This window comes from Bos mutus, chromosome 3, assembly GCF_027580195.1.
Source record: "Bos mutus isolate GX-2022 chromosome 3, NWIPB_WYAK_1.1, whole genome shotgun sequence".
NCBI lineage: Eukaryota > Metazoa > Chordata > Mammalia > Artiodactyla > Bovidae > Bos > Bos mutus.
The window spans coordinates 33,157,556-33,174,555 of record NC_091619.1 but is presented as its reverse complement, the minus strand read 5'-3'; the positions used below and the strand labels follow the sequence as shown (position 1 = coordinate 33,174,555).

The following is a 17,000-nucleotide window of genomic DNA, read 5'->3' as shown; positions in this document are numbered from 1 at the left end:
TGAATTTTACATTTTTAGTTCTCTATTGCACATCTGCCTCTATCAACTAGAACTCAGTCTAAAATGTAGACACATCCCTAAATCGTTAACTGGTAAACCCTCCTCAAGAGAGCTCAAGAGAGCATGAGTGGATGCAACTATTACCTTTCTGTAAGAAGCACCTCCGCGCGCGGCCAACCAGCGGACATTGCGGAGAAGAGCGGATGCCTCAAAGCGGCGGCCGCATTTATCTCCGGGCCCGGCCCTAGACACTGGCGCACGCGCGGTCTCACCACGTGATTTTTACCCGCCCCCCGCCACACCTGCTCCGCCCACACTTGCGCAGCGAGCACTGCCCCGGGGACTCCCTACTCCTCCGCCCGAGGTGTCCGGAGCCCAGCTCCGGATTCAGCTCCTTTCCTCTAGGCTCTTGGCTCCAAGACATCGGGTTTGTGTCTTTTAACGGCGTCTGTGGCTCATTTCCCAGAGCCATGTCTTAAGTCTCCATCCGCACATTGGCGGGGGGACCACGGTCCCTGCCACGTCCCCCCCTCGCGAGCAGCTGCGACCCGCCCCAGCCGGCCAGGAGCCGCGACTGTTGGCCCGAGGCGGCACCTCGCTCGGCTTGTCCGGGGCCGCGAGCAAGACGCCGGGCTCCGACGGCTGTTGGCTTCGTGGCTCCCCCCGTGCGCGGCAAAGAGCCGAAAACGGTCCCGGCCAATGGAAGGTGACAAGAGGAGCGACCGGGCTGAGCGCGAGCCGAGCAGCCGCTCGCGTCCGAATCGGCTAACACTCCCATCCCCAGAACAATCCACACGGACCTTAAAGGGGACCGTGGGCTGCCTAAAAGCTCTGTCGGTAACATCTGAACTCAGAAAAGCCTTGACACCTTAGTCCGCAAACCTCCAACTGGTAACTACCGCATGCTGGGGACACAAGTATCTGACCTCTTAGAAAAGTTACTTTATCGTCTGCCCTTCCCTTGCAGAGATTCAACCTAACACCTCAAAAGTTATTTCTTTCTAATATGTGAGAGAAGAACTTAAAGAGGAGAGGAGACACGAAGCTGCCTTTGCGGTTGGGAGAGGAATTTAGTCCTATTTTAAGAGACTCGATCTGGTTTTACTAATGAATTAATAACCCACTAAGTGAAGTGAAGTCGCTCAGTCGTGTCCGACTCTTTGCGACCCCGTGGACTGTAGCCCACCAGGCTCCTCCGTCCGTGGCATTCTCCAGGCAAGAATACTGGAGTGGGTTGCCATTTCCTTCTCCAGGGGATCTTCCCGACCCAGGGATTGAACCCAGGTCTCCTGCATTGCAGGCAGACGCTTTAACCTCTGAGCCACCATTCAGATCAGATCAGATCAGTCGCTCAGTCGTGTCCGACTCTGCGACCCCATGAATCGCAGCAGCCAGGCCTCCCTGTCCATCACAAATTCCCGGAGTTCACTCAGACTCAAGTCCATGGAGTCAGTGATGCCATCCAGTCATCTCATCCTCTGCCGTCCCCTTCTCCTCTTGCCCCCAGTCCCTCCCAGCATCAGAGTCTTTTCCAATGAGTCAACTCTTCGCATGAGGTGGCCAAAGTACTGGAGTTGCAGCTTTAGCATCATTCCTTCCAAAGACATCCCAGGGCTGATCTCCTTCAGAATGGACTGGTTGGATCTCCTTGCAGTTCAAGGGACTCTGAAGAGTCTTCTCCAACACCACAGTTCAAAAGCATCAATTCTTTGGCGCTCAGCCTTCTTCACAGTCCAACTCTCACATCCATACATGACCACAGGAAAAACCATAACCTTGACTAGATGGACCTTTGTTGGCAAAGTAATGTCTCTGCTTTTCAATATGCTATCTAGGTTGGTCATAACTTTCCTTCCAAGGAGCAAGCGTCTTTTAATTTCATGGCTGCAGTCACCATCTGCAGTGATTTTGGAGCCCAAAAAAATAAAATCTGACACTGTTTCCACAGTTTCCCCATCTATTTCCCATGAAGTGGTGGGACCGGATGCCATGATCTTCGTTTTCTGAATGTTGAGCTTTAAGCCAACTTTTTCACTCTCCACTTTCACTTTCATCAAGAGGCTTTTGAGGTCCTCTTCACTTTCTGCCATAAGGGTGGTGTCATCTGCATATCTGAGGTTATTGATATTTCTCCTGGCAATCTTGATTCCAGCTTGTGTTTCTTCCAGCCCAGCATTTCTCATGATGTACTCTGCATATAAGTTAAATAAACAGGGTGACAATATACAGCCTTAACGTACTCCTTTTCATATTTGGAACCAGTCTGTTGTTCCATGTCCAGTTCTAACTGTTGCTTCCTGACCTGCATACAAATTTCTCAAGAGGCAGATCAGGTGGTCTGGCATTCCCATCTCTTTCAGAATTTTCCACAGTTTATTGTGATCCACACAGTCTAAGGCTTTGGCATAGTCAATAAAGCAGAAATAGATGTTTTTCTGGAACTCTCTTGCTTTTTCCATGATCCAACGGATGTTGGCAATTTGATCTCTGGTTCCTCTGCCTTTTCTAAAACCAGCTTGAACATCAGGAAGTTCATGGTTCACATATTGCTGAAGCCTGGCTTGGAGAATTTTGAGCATTACTTTACTAGCATGTGAGATGAGTACAATTGTGCAGTAGTTTGATCATTCTTTGGCATTGCCTTTCTTTGGGATTGGAATGAAAACTGACCTTTTCCAGTCCTGTGGCCACTGCTGAGTTTTCCAAATTTGCTGGCATATTGAGTGCAGCACTTTCACAGCATCATCTTTCATCATAAATAATATATTGGGAAATAACATATTTTCAAACACTCAACACCTACTATATGCAAAGCACAGTGCTGACCTTTTCGGGGTATCACAAAGATACATTACACAGTTTTTATTTTTGACATTTTGAGGGTTCTAGTCTTGTAGGGAAAAGTTTGTAACTTAAGGTAAGCTTCAGCAGGTTCTTGTTGGCTCTAGGAAACAAAAGTTTTAACCAACCGCCTTGCTTGAAGGAGCATATTCCCTATTGCAGAATATATAATCTAAACAGGATCTTTAAGCATGAGTAAGTTAATTCCACTTCTGTGTATTTTTAAATCAATTAAATAAGGAGGCTGTTGGACTGAGGTGGCTCTAATGCCCTGAAAAGCCTGTATAAACAAAACTGAAGCATGCAAATGCCTCAGTGTTAAGAAATTGAAACCTAGGGACTTCCCTGGCCATTCAGTATGTAAGACTTTGAGCTCCCAATGTAGAGGGCATGGATTCCATCCCTTGTGTGGGAAGTTAAGGTCCTACACATGCCTGGCTAGCCCACAGTAGGGGAGAGTAATGGAAACCTAAAGACAACCAATCATAAGCTAGTAGGCTTTCCCAAATAAGGCATCAGCTTAAGCTTGTGAAAGCAAAAAACAAAATGGAATAGATATTGCTAAGAAAACTCTCTAAAATGGAGCCAGAAGACCGCTGAAGAAGTGTGACTCATGCATGTGTGAGTCTAGGTAGAGTCTGAACTTAACACCACTTACTCTCTTAATTCAAGCATCCAGACCATCTGCCCAATGTTCCAAAACTCAAGATACTTATTGAACCTCTACCCTGAAAGAACGCTTGACAGGATATCTCTTAAAGACAAATATTTCCTTTTTTGTGTCCAGTCAGTCATCATTTTTGGCAGGCAACTTTAACAACCTTGTGGCTTTTGCCTTTATAAACCCTTGACTTTCTCTTCCCCAAAATACTGGGTTTTACCCAAATCTGTGTCTCCTGAGTTGCAATTCCTAAGACCCCAAATAAACTCTTCTTATTGCACCCTTCTGCATTTCTTTGTTGACAAGTGGTACCCAGTCAAGTAATTTCCTTGCTTTGTTTTGGCATCTTTCCTATAAAAGCCTTTCCTCTAGTTCCTGACAGTGATTAGGAGCTACCAGATTTGAACTGATGTTTGCTGAAATTCTTTTTTATTGTTTGATCAAAATCTTAAATTCCAACATGCCTCAGTTTATCTATTAATTTTATGTACCCAAAAGAATTGAAAGCAGAGACTGGAATGAATATTTTTACACCAATGTTCACAGCAGCATTATTCAAAATAGCAAAAGGTAGAAACAACCCAAATGCCTGTCAACAGATAAATGAATAAACCTAAGTGGCATATACATCCTTTACAAGGAATGATTCTGACATGTTACACATAGATGAATCTGTAAAACATTATGCTAAGTAAAATAGGGTGGTCACAGAAGGACAAATATTGTATTGTGGGTGGGGAAGGAAAAATAATCTTCAGTAGAACTGGATTTGTGGATACTGGATTCTAGTCCTGTTCATTGCCTTTGAGGTTTTGTTGTTGTTCAGTGACCCAGTCGTGTCCAACTCTTTGCCATGCCATGGACTGCAGTACACCAGGCCTCCCTGTCCCTCACCTTCTCCTGGAGTTTGCCCAAGTTCATGTTCACTGCATCAGTGATGCTGTCCAGCCATCTTATCCTCTGATGCCCTTTTCTCCTTCTGCTCTTGATCTTTCCCAGCATCAGGGACTTTTCTAATGAGTTGTCTGTTCACAAGATGACAAAAATACTGGATCTTCAGCTTTAGCATCAATCCTTCCAGTGAATATTCAGGGTTGATCTCTCTTAAGATTGATTGGTTTGATCTCCTTGCTGTCCAAAGGACTTTCAGGAGTCTTCTCCAGCACCACAGTTCAAAAGCATCAATTATTTGGCATTGTGCCTTCTTTACAGTCCAGCTCTCACAACTGTATGTGACCACTGGAAAGACCATAGCCTTGACTATACAGACCTTCGTCAGCAGAGTAATGTCTCTGCTTTTCAGTACACTGTCTTGGTTTGTCATTGCTTTCCTGCCAAGAGATTTTGTTATCTACCTGCAAATTAGACTGAATCCTGAATTCTTCTAGTTTTCACCAATATCTGTCACTAAACTAACATTTCCACATTTTTCCCACTCTTGTCACTTGAAATCATAAAGACAAAAACTGCCATTTTCTCAAAGACCTAAAAGCTGAAGCTGGATGACTTGAGATAAACTTCAGAGAAATCGCCACAACATCTCACATCCAGACCAATTTTGTGCTTTTTGCTCTGTGGCCCACTCAGAAATTTCACTAGAACACCTGACATCAACCAGAGATAACAGGAAAATCTATCAGATTACTGCTGCCTCTCCTTACTCTGAAGATGCTTCAAGCCCACCATCTAGAAATCTTGACTAACTGCTCCCTAGACTCAAAATTTTTGTTTATATTCTCTTCTCACCATTAACTTTGTTTGTCTTCTGTTTCTGTGGCAATGCCTCTTATTGAATACATGATTGCTTGTACCATTGCTTGTGACTTTGGAAGCCAACCTGCATCACTGCCTCCTGACATTAGACAGCATGCTTTAATTTAACTGACCTATTCTCAGGATAAAGAGGTTAATTCAATAAGAAATGGAGCAATGTACCAAATCAGCTTCTGGGGATGTTTCAAAGGCAGGAACTTCTCTGGGAAGGTGCAAACACAGGATAGCAGAAATGGCTCCCCAAAATGTGCCTTTTTGACATAAGTACTGTTTTTAGCTGATTGTTTAAAGAAATAGCAGACAGAGACTTCCCTGGAGGTCCAGGGGACCTATGTTCCATCTCTGGTCAAGGAACTAATCCCACGTGCCTAAACGAAGAGTTTGCATGCTGCAACTAAAGATCTCGCATGCCATAACTGAAGACCCCGTGTGCTGCAAGTAAAGATCCCACATGCTAAAACTAAGACCAGCACAACCAAATAAGTAAATATTTTAAAAAGAAAGAAAAGGCTGGTCCTTTTAAAAAATTAAAATTAAAAAAATAAAGAAACAGCAGATGCAGAAGAATCTCTGAAAACACAGACGTTACCCTTTTGAAATGGAAATATATGTTTATAAAGGAAATCTCCTTTTATGAAAGTATCTCCCTCTTATCTGGCAGAGAAAGATGACTAAATCGCTTGAAATCTTACTGGAGAAAGAAGATACTGATTTAAATCTATAAAACAAATATTACCCCTTTTACCATGCTTTTCCTGGTGGCCTCCCATAACTGGCCTCTTCTCAGCACCACCCCAATATCTTTCCTTTATCTCTACTGAAGACGTTATGTAAGATGGTAACTTGGGCCTTCTCAGAGAGTAACTCATTCTTCCTAGATATATGTTAATAAGCTTCTATCTGTTTTTCTCTTGTTAATCCATCTTATTACAAGGAATCTCAGGCAAGAACTCAAAAAGGTAAGGGAAAAGTTATTTTTCCTCCTCTTTGGTATGATTCCATTTATACAGGATATCTACAATAGTCAAATTCATAGAGACAGGAAGTAGAAGTCTCACCAGTGGAACGATGATATCTTTGGTTCCTCTCTCAAGGGAAAAAATTCAGATGAGAGACTCAGACAGTCTTAAGGAGCAAGAGTTTTATTGGCAAAATAGAAGTACTCTCCAAAGAAAAGCTAAGAGCCGGCTGTCTGGAAAACAGAAGCAGCCCACAGTGGGGGTAGGTTGGTTTTTCAGAGAGGTGGAAAGTCCCTCCCTGTGTCCTGCATCATTTGACTGGCAAGTTGATTGACAGCTTCAGGTTATATAATTTTTCTCCTCGTGTGCATGCACTTAACCATAAGCACCCAAGTGAAACCCATGGTGTGTGTGTGTGTTGGGAGCATGGGAGGCGGGGAGGGGCGGGTAATGCAAAAGCTGCATTGCTAATTTATTATAAATATGGCATAATGAACTCCAGGTTACTTTGAGTCACCTTTTAGGTCTTGGTGGGCCTGCACCAGCCTGTGCTGTCAACTTGGTCCTGACAAGGCTGGAAACTCAGCAGTCCTTGACTAAATAAAGGAAGGATCTCTGGGCATATTCTGATCACCAGTGTCCAGGTGGGGGATGGAGAGATAACCCCATCCAGGCTGGGGCAGGGACTCACTCATGTCTGACTAACTACCTAACAGAATACTAGTTGCCAGGGGCTGGGAGAGGGAATTGGAACTTATTATTTAATGTGTTTCAATTTGGAATGATGGAGAAATTCTATAGATGGATGATGGGGATGGTTGCACAACAATATTAACATACTTCATGCACTGAACTATTAATATACACTTAGTTCAGTCACTCAGTCATGTCCGACTCTTTGCGACCCCATGAATCGCAGCACGCCAGACTTCCCTGTCCATCACAAACTCCCAGAGTTCACTCAGACTCACGTCCATCGAGTCAGTGATGTCATCCAGCCATCTCATCTTCTGTCGTCCCTTTCTCCTCCTGCCTCCAATCCCTCCCAGCATCAGAGTCTTTTCCAATGAGTCAACTCTTCGCATGAGGTGGCCAAAGTACTGGAGTTGCAGCTTCAGCATCATTCCTACCCAAAGAAATCCCAGGGCTGATCTCCTTCAGAATGGACTGGTTGGCTCTCCTTGCAGTCCAAGGGACTCTCAAGAGTCTTCTCCAACACCACAGTTCAAAAGCATCAATTCTTCGGCGCTTAGCCTTCTTCACAGTCCAACTCTCACATCCATACATGACCACAGGAAAAACCATAGCCTTGACTAGATGGACCTTTGTTGGCAAAGTAATGTCTCTGCTTTTCAATATGCTATCTAGGTTGGTCATAACTTTCCTTCCAAGGAGTAAGCGTCTTAATTTCATGGCTGCAGTCACCATCTGTAGTGATTTTGGAGCCCAGAAAAATAAAGTCTGACACTGTTTCCACTGTTTCCCCATCTATTTCCCATGAAGTGATGGGACCGGATGCCATGATTTTCATTTTCTGAATGTTGAACTTTAAGCCAACTTTTTCACTCTCCACTTTCACTTTCATCAAGGGGCTTTTTAGTTCCTCTTCACTTTCTGCCATAAGGGTGGTGTCATCTGCATATCTGAGGTTATTGCTATTTCTCCCGGCAATCTTGATTCCAGCTTGTGTTTCTTCCAGCCCAGCATTTCTCATGATGTACTCTGCACATAAGTTAAATAAACAGGGTGACAATATACAGCCTTAACGTACTCCTTTTCCTATTTGGAACCAGTCTGTTGTTCCATGTCCAGTTCTAACTGTTGCTTCCTGACCTGCATATAGGTTTCTCAAGAGGCAGGTCAGGTGGTCTGGTATTCCCATCTCTTTCAGAATTTTCCACAGTTTATTGTGATCCACACAGTCTAAGGCTTTGGCATAGTCAATAAAGCAGAAATAGATGTTTTTCTGGAACTCTTGCTTTTTCCATGATCCAGCAGATGTTGGCAATTTGATCTCTGGTTCCTCTGCCTTTTCTAAAACCAGCTTGAACATCAGGAAGTTCACGGTTCACATATTGCTGAAGCCTGGCTTGGAGAATTTTGAGCATTACTTTACTAGTGTGTGAGATGAGTGCAATTGTGCAGTAGTTTGAGCATTCTTTGGCATTGCCTTTCTTTGGGATTGGAATGAAAACTGACCTTTTCCAGTCCCGTGGCCACTGCTGAGTTTTCCAAATTTGCTGGCATATTGAGTGCAGCACTTTCACAGCATCATCTTTCAGGATTTGAAATAGCTCAACTGGAATTCCATCACCTCCACTAGCTTTGTTAATAGTGGTACTTTCTAAGGCCCACTGGACTTCACATTCCAGGATGTCTGGCTCTAGGTGAGTGATCACACCATCGTGATTATCTGGGTCATGAAGATCTTTTTTGTACAGTTCTTCTGTATATTCTTGCCACCTCTTCTTAATATCTTCTGCTTCTGTTAGGTCCATACCATTTCTGTCCTTTTTCGAGCCCATCTTTGCATGAAATGTTCCCTTGGTATCTCTAATATTCTTGAAGAGATCTCTAGTCTTTCCCATTCTTTTGTTTTCCTCTATTTCTTTGCATTGATCACTGAGGAAGGCTTTCTTATCTCTTCTTGCTATTCTTTGGAACTCTGCATTCAGATGCTTATATCTTTCCTTTTCTCCTTTGCTTTTCGCTTCTCTTCCTCTCACAGCTATTTGTAAGGCCTCCCCAGACAGCCATTTTGCTTTTTTGCATTTCTTTTCCATGGGGATGGTCTTGATCCCTGTCTCCTGTACAATGTCACAAACCTCATTCCATAGTTCATCAGGCACTCTATCTATCAGATCTAGGCCCTTAAATCTATTTCTCACTTCCACTGCATAATCATAAGGGATTTGATTTAGGTCATACCTGAATGGTCTAGTGGTTTTCCCTACTTTCTTCAGTTTCAGTCTGAATTTGGTAGTAAGGAGTTCATGATCTGAGTCACAGTCAGTTTCTGGTCTTGTTTTTGCTGACTGTGTAGAGCTTCTCCATCTTTGGCTGCAAAGAATATAATCAATCTGATTTCGGTGTTGACCATCTGGTGATGTCCATGTGTAGAGTCTTCTCTTATGTTGTTGGAAGAGGGTGTTTGCTATGACCAGTGCATTTTCTTGGCAAAACTCTATTAGCCTTTGCCCTGCTTCATTCCATATTCCAAGGCCAAATTTGCCTGTTACTCCAGGTGTTTCTTGACTTCCTACTTTTGCATTCCAGTCCCCTATAATGAAAAGGACATCTTTTTTGGGTGTTAGTTCTAAAAGGTCTTGTAGGTCTTCATAGAACCATTCAACTTCAGCTTCCTCAGCATTACTTGTTGGGGGATAGACTTGGATTACTGTGATATTGAATGGTTTGCCTTGGAAATGAACAGAGATCATTCTGTCATTTTTGAGATTGCATTTCAGACTCTTGTTGACCATGATGGCTACTCCATTTCTTCTGAGGGATTCTTGCCCGCAGTAGTAGATATAATGGTCATCTGAGTTAAATTCACCCATTCCAGTCCATTTTAGTTCGCTGATTCCTAGACTGTCAACGTTCACTCTTGCCATCTCTTGTTTGACCACTTCCAATTTGCCTTGATTCATGGACCTGACATTCCAGGTTCCTATGCAATATTGCTCTTTACAGCATCGGACCTTGCTTCTATCACCAGTCACATCCACAGCTGGGTGTTCTTTTTGCTTTGGCTCCATCCCTTCATTCTTTCTGGAGTTATTTCTCCACTGATCTCCAGTAGCATATTGGGCACCTACTGACCTGGGGAATTCCTCTTTCAGTATCCTATCATTTTGCCTTTTCATACTGTTCCTGGGGTTCTCAAGGCAAGAATACTGAAGTCGTTTTCCATTCCCTTCTCCAGTGGACCACATTCTGTCAGACCTCTGCACCATGACCCACCCGTCTTGGGTGGCCCCACGGGCATGGCTTAGTTTCATTGAGTTAGACAAGGCTGTGGTCCTAGTGTGATTAGATTGACTAGTTTTCTGTGAGTATAGTTTCAGTGTGTCTGCCCTCTGATGCCCTCTTGCAACACCTACCATTAATATACACTTTAAAATGGTAAATTTTGGACTTCCCTCGTGGTCCAGTGTTTAAGCCTCCATGCTTGCACTGCAAAAGGCATAGATTTGATCTCTGGTCAGGAAAGTTCCACATGCCTCATGGTGTGGCCAAAAAATTACCCAAATCAAATAAATGGTAATTTTATATATATTTTACCACAATTTCAAACATTTAAAAAAACTTTTTTTTAGAAATTAATAACTGGTTTGTACAGGATTCCTGGATTTAGAGTTTTTGCCTTGCCTGCTGGTGGCTCATTAATAAAATTGAATTCTCATATCCAGCTCCAGTTCCTTCTCCAAATTTTCCTGTTTCATCATTCTCCTGGTCTTCTACTCTCTCAAAGCCTGATCATCATCCTTGGCTCTATTCATTCCCACCCTTCCCACATTTGGACAGTCACCAAATCTTGACCCTTTCAAGCTGTCAGTGGCATCTGTTCCTTCCCACAGCCAATATTGTAGCTTATTCTTTGTCATCTCATTTTCTCAGCATACCTAATCTTTGTTTCCTCCACTAGATTCTAAGTGCCACTGAGATACAGGACATGTTACACATTTTCAGGATGAGTTTTAAGTCAAATAGACCTAAAATCCTAATTTGACTATTACACTCTAAATTTTGGAAATTTACTTACCTTGTCTGTCAACTTTTTTTCAGTTCAAAAAGGAGAAATAACTAAGATTATCTATTTGATAAGTATGTACAGTCGTGCCTATTTTGGACCAAGTACTGTTTGGAGTGAAAAAGAAACATACAGGTCCTCTGTTACGGCTCGACTACTGCACCAGGTATGGATGTCTAACATGAAATAAATGACTGGGAAGTTATCGGGGATTTCCCTGGTGGTCCAGTGGCTAAGACTCCATGTTCCCAATGTAGGGGGCCCAGGTTTGATCCCTGGCTGGGGAACTAGATCCCACATATCCCAACTAAAATTTCCCACATGTTGCAACTAAGGCCCAGAGTAGCCAAATAAATAAATAAATGTTAAAAGAAGCAGCAGCACAGGAAACAACCCAGACTTATGACCAATGTCTAACTGAGAGGAAGGGGTGGGCAGACTTGTAGGAGCCCTTAACCTATGGGGTCTGACATAATCTCCAGGTAGATCTCGTCAAAGTTAACTTGAACTGTAGGACACCCAGTTGGTGTCTTGAGCATTGCTTGATGGTGTGGAGAAATACCCACCCGACACACATTGCAAACAGTAATCAGAATCCTTAATTACGTTTAGTTTTGTAAGAAATTGCCAAACTGTCTTCCAGAGTGGCCATAACATTTGCCTTTCCATCAACAATGAATGAGAGTTTCTGCTTCTCATCCCATCAGCATTTGGTGTTGTCAGTGTTCTGAATTTAGGCCTCTCTAATAAGTGTATCGGAGAAGGCAATGGCACCCTACTCCAGTACTCTTGCCTGGAAAGTCCCATGGACAGAGGAGCCTGGTGGGCTTCAGTCCACGAGGTCGCTAAGAGTCGGACATGACTGAGCGACTTCACTCACTTTCATGCATTGGAGAAGGAAATGGCAACCCACTCCAGTGTTCTTGCCTGAGATTTCCCAGGGACAGGGGAGCCTGGTGGGCTGCCATCTATGGGGTGGCACAGAGTCAGGCACGACTGAAGCGACTTAGCAGCAGCAGCAGCAATAAGTGTACAGTGGGATTTCCTAAAGACATAATTTTGAACATCTTTTTATATGTTTTTATATATATATATATATATAATTTTTTTTTTTTTTTTACTTTTGGCCACACTACATGGAATGTGGGATCTTAATTCCCTGATCAGGGATCAAACCTGCACCGCCTGCAATGGAAGCTAAGAGTCTTAACCACGGAACTGCTGGGGAAGTCCTTCATATGTTTATTTGCCATCTGCATGTTTTCTTTGTTGTTGTTGTTTAGCCAGTAAGTCATATCCGACTCTTTTGTGACCTCATGGACAATGTGTAGCCCACCAGGCTCCTCTGTCCAAGGGACTTACCAGGCAAGAATACTGAAGTAGTTTGCCATTTCCTTCTCCAGGGGATCTTCTTCACACAGGGATTGATCCCGTGTCTCCTGCATTGTTAGGCGGATTATTTACCACTGAACCACCAGGGAAGCAATATTTTCTTTGGCAAGGTGTCTACTTAGGTCTTTTTCTCATTTTTTAATCAGCTTGTTAATTTTCTTGCTGAATGTTTCATTCTTTGTATATTTTGGATAAAAATCCTTTATCATATATGTCTGGTATTTTCTCCCAGTTTGTGGTTTGTCTACTTGTTCTCTTGATTGCACACATTTTTAAACTGATGTCAAATTTTTCACCAAATGCTTAAGTGTTTGTAATGGATCTAATTTGCTATGTATTATAAATATTGATGTTGGAAAATAATATTTACACTGCTTTTTAAAAAGTATTCAGTGTGGGACTTATGGGGTGGTCCAGTGGTTAAGACTCTGTGCTTCCACTACAGGGGGCACGGGTTCAATCCCTGGTCAGGGAACTAACATACTGTGCAATGCTACCAAGAAATAAAATTTTTTAAGAAGTGTTCAATGAAATTTAATACTATAACTAACTGATACAATAGTCATTTTAAGACATGAAGTGGGAATGTAAATTGGTACAGCCACTACAGAGAACAGTATGGAGATTCCTTAACAAACTAGAAATAAAACTACCATATGAACCAGCATTCCCACTACTGAGATACACCCTGAGAAAACCACAATTCTAAAAGACACATGTACCCCAATGTTCACTGCAGTATATTTACAAAAGCCGGGACATGGAAGCAACCTAGATGTCCACTGACAGATGAATGGATAAAGAAGCTGTGGTTGAATGTGACTCAGCCATAGAAATAAATGCATTTGAGTCAGTTCTAATGAGGTGGATGAACTTAGAGCCTATTGTACAGAGTGAAGTCAGAAAGAGAAATCGTATATTAATGCATATATATGGAATCTAGAAAAATAGGGCTGAGAAACCTATTTACAGAGAAGAAATGGAGACACAGACATAGAAAACAGACCAGTGGACACAGTGGGAGAAGGAGAGGGCAGGTCAAATTGAGAAAATAACATTACATGTATACATTCTGATGCGTAAAATAGGTAACTAGCAAGAAGCTGCTGTATAATACAGGAAGCCCCCTGGTGCTCTGTGATGGCCTAGAGGGGTGGGGTGGGGTTGGGAGAGGCTCAAGAGAGAGGGGATATATATATATGATTATGACTGATTCACATTGCTGTATGGCAGAGACCACCAAAACATTGCAATTATCCTGCAATTAAAAAAAAAGACACGAAAAAGCTCCATATGAAATAAATTTTATATCAGTCCTCCTTTATCAAGTATTTTCATTCTACTTATAAAATTTTTTCCAAATGACATATTTATGTTCATATATCTTCTAGTGATCACCTTATCATACTTCTCTCTGAACAACTATATATGTTAAAGAAAATAATGTCACTTCCTAGGATTATAAGGCTCTAAGTGTTAATGTTTTTCTTCTATATGACTGTTTTCAACAGTTACTGAAAGTGTGTTAGTCGCTTAGTCGTGTCTGACTCTTTGCAACCCATGGACTGTAGCCCGCCAGGGAGTGGGTTGCTGTTCTGTTCTCCAGGGGATCTTCCCAACCCAGGGATCGAACCCAGATCTCCCACATTGCAGTCAGATTCTTAACCATCTGAGCCACTATTAATGCACAGTTGATCAAAATGGCACATACTATAAATATTGATAAGGGATTATTAAACATGAAAGTAACATTGTATGAGAAATACATCTTTTAATAAGATATATCTTTTTAAACAGTTAGTACATATAGCTGTTTATGAATATTGCTGATTTCTAAGATGGGACACATGGGACTTCCCATGTGGTCCAATGGTTAAGACTCCAGGCTTCCACTGCAGGGGACATGGGTTCAGTCCCTGATCAGGAAACTAAGATCCTGTGCAGCAAGGCAAAAAATAAAAATAAAAAAGATGAGACACAGCGTAATATCAATACTATACTTTTTTTGGTAATTGTGTGCAGTTTGAAGGCTCTTAGTTCCCCAGTGACCAGGGAGTGAACCTGGGCCACCACAGTGAAAGCACCAAGTCCTAACCCCTGGACCACCAGGCAATTCCTGCTATTTTTATCATACTTATATATGTAAGTGCTAAAAACCTTATTCATATAAGCAAGTAGATGGATCTGAAAGGAGATTTGTTATTAGCGTTGTAACTTGATTGTAACTTCCCTGCACGTGGCAGGGATTGAATCCGTGTCCCCTGCATTGGCAGGCAGATTCTTTACCACTGAGCCCCCAGGGAAGCCCCAGAGTTTGTGTTCTTAACAACTGACTATCCTTTTCTTACAGCAACATCCCACTTACATGAAATGATGAAGATAAGGCTTTTTCAGATAACTAGGTGTTAATCATTTAAAACTTAAATAACTAATAATTTTATGTAATTTTTTCTAAAATTTGCATACCTTTTCTAAAATAATCCCATGCCTTCATAACCATAATTTATATAATTCAGGTTCATTCTTATGAATGTTACATTGCATCATGATTACTGCTTCGCCTTTGAATAACACTGATGTATCTTTGAGACACATGTCTATCCTTCTCTGACACGGAGTTAACTGACTTCCTAGACTGTCCTCACATTTATTGAAGACTTTGAATCAGGCTTACTCTCCAAGTGGAACCAATAATTTATTGTTTCTTCATTTAATAAATATTGTATATTGAGAAATATATATGCTTGGTCTTTGTCTTCAGTTCTTAGCACTAGAACTTCTAAAACCCTTGTTAATTTCCTGAGTGATAGGAGTAATAGGAGCATCTTTGTTACAATATTTGGTTCTTAGTCCTCAGTTCCAAAAATAAGAGCTTCTTGTTTTGTTTTCTTTTGTTTTTCTTTTTTTGGCCATGCTGCAGTATTTGCAAGATCTCAGTTCCCCAACCAGAGACTGAATCCAGGCCACAGCAGTAAAAGCCCAGAATCCTAACAACTAGGCCACCAGGAAACTCCCAACAAGAGCCTCTAAGATCCTTCAAATCTCTAGAATGATGAGGGGTTGTTTGTTAGTTTTTTTGGTAAGTATCATTTATATGCTAGTAAATGGCAACCCACTCCAGTGTTCTTGCCTGGAGAATCCCATGGACAGAGGAGCCTGGTGGGCTGCTGTCTATGGGGTCGCACAGAGTCAGACACGACTGAAGCGACTTAGCAGCAGCAGCAGCAGCAGCAAGGTGATTCTCGGAGAAGGCAATGGCACCCCACTCCAGAACTCTTGCCTGGGAAATCCCATGGACGGAGGAGCCTGGTAGGCTACAGTCCATGGGGTTGCGAAGAGTCGGACACTACTGAGGGACTTCACTTTCAATTTTCACTTTCATGCATTGGAGAAGGAAATGGCAACCCACTCCAGTGTTCTTGCCTGGAGAATCCCAGGGACAGGGGAGCCTGGTGGGCTGCCATCTATGGGGTGGCACAGAGTCAGACACAACTGAAGGGACGCAGCAGCAGCAGTAGCAGCAAGGTGATTCTGGTTGGGCCCTTAAATAGCTTCAGATACAAACTGGTTGCCAGATAAACCAAATCAGGTAATTAGAAGGTTGAAACTTTCGGCCCTATCCTGACCTCCTCCCATGGAGAAAAAAATAGCAACCCACTCCAATATTCTTGCCTGGAAAATCCCGTGGATGGAGGAGCCTGGTGGGCTACAGCCCATGGGGTAGCAAATAGTCAGACATGACTGAGCAACTTCACTCTCTTTCTTTCTGACCTCCTTGGCTTATGATTCAATCAAGCATCCCAATGTATCAATAATAGAACTTCACAAAACCTCTAAGTAATGGAGTTCAGAGACCTTCCAGATTGATGAAGACAGCCATGCATCTGTATGCTGGTGCACCCCAAACTCCACTGGGATAGAAGCTTCTGCACTGAGGTCCTTCTAAACTTCACCCTATGCACCTCTTCATCTAGCTATTTCTTTATAATATCCTTTGTAGTAATAAGCAAAGTGTTTCTCTGAGTTCTGTGAGTGGTGATAGTAACTCAGGGAAGGTCAAGGAGGTTGAATAAAGCCTATTTTCTACAAACAAGAAACAAGGGGCACAGAAAGGACTTGCAGCTGGAGAGCCCTACAGGGTCCTGCTCTCATTCACCACTACTTGTGACTGATGCCTAAATTGGGAAGTCATGTGGGACTGAGCCCTTGACCTGTGCAGTATGTGCTAACTCTGAGTAATTAGTGTCAGGACTGCAATTAAATTGTAGGACACATAGTGTACAAAGAGATGAAAAATTGGTTGGTTTGTGGGGGAACCACTAACATTTGGTGTCAGATGTGTTGCAAGCAGTCAGTTTATTTATTTTTATGATTTTTATTTACTTTTGGCTGTGCTGGTACTTTGTTCCTGTGAGGGCTCTTCTCTGGTTGTGGTGAGTGGGGGCTACTCTCTTGTGTGGTGCACAGGCTACTCTCTCGTGAGGTGCACTCGTTGCGGTGACTTCTCTTGTTGTGGAGCATGGGCCCTAGGGCACACGGGCTTCAATATTTGTGGCACGTATGGGCGCAGTGGTTGCAGCCTCCTGGTTCTAGAGCACAGGCTCAATAGTTGTGGCATATG

At 42.6% G+C, this 17,000-nt stretch overlaps 1 protein-coding gene across 5 annotated transcripts in view; it reads right to left on the bottom strand.

The window, feature by feature from the left end:
- HENMT1 (HEN methyltransferase 1) overlaps positions 1-17,000 on the bottom strand; it is a 33,960-nt gene that overhangs the window by 11,232 nt on the left and 5,728 nt on the right. Inside the window, exon 1 of one of the 5 annotated variants that reach the window (XM_070367574.1) lies at positions 145-262. The exons of 3 other annotated variants lie outside the window; for them this stretch is intronic. The gene's annotated coding sequence lies outside the window, so the exon portion shown is untranslated. Of the gene's footprint in view, positions 1-144; positions 263-17,000 lie in introns of those variants that run through there. One more of the 5 variants, XM_014476858.2, reaches the window with a different exon arrangement.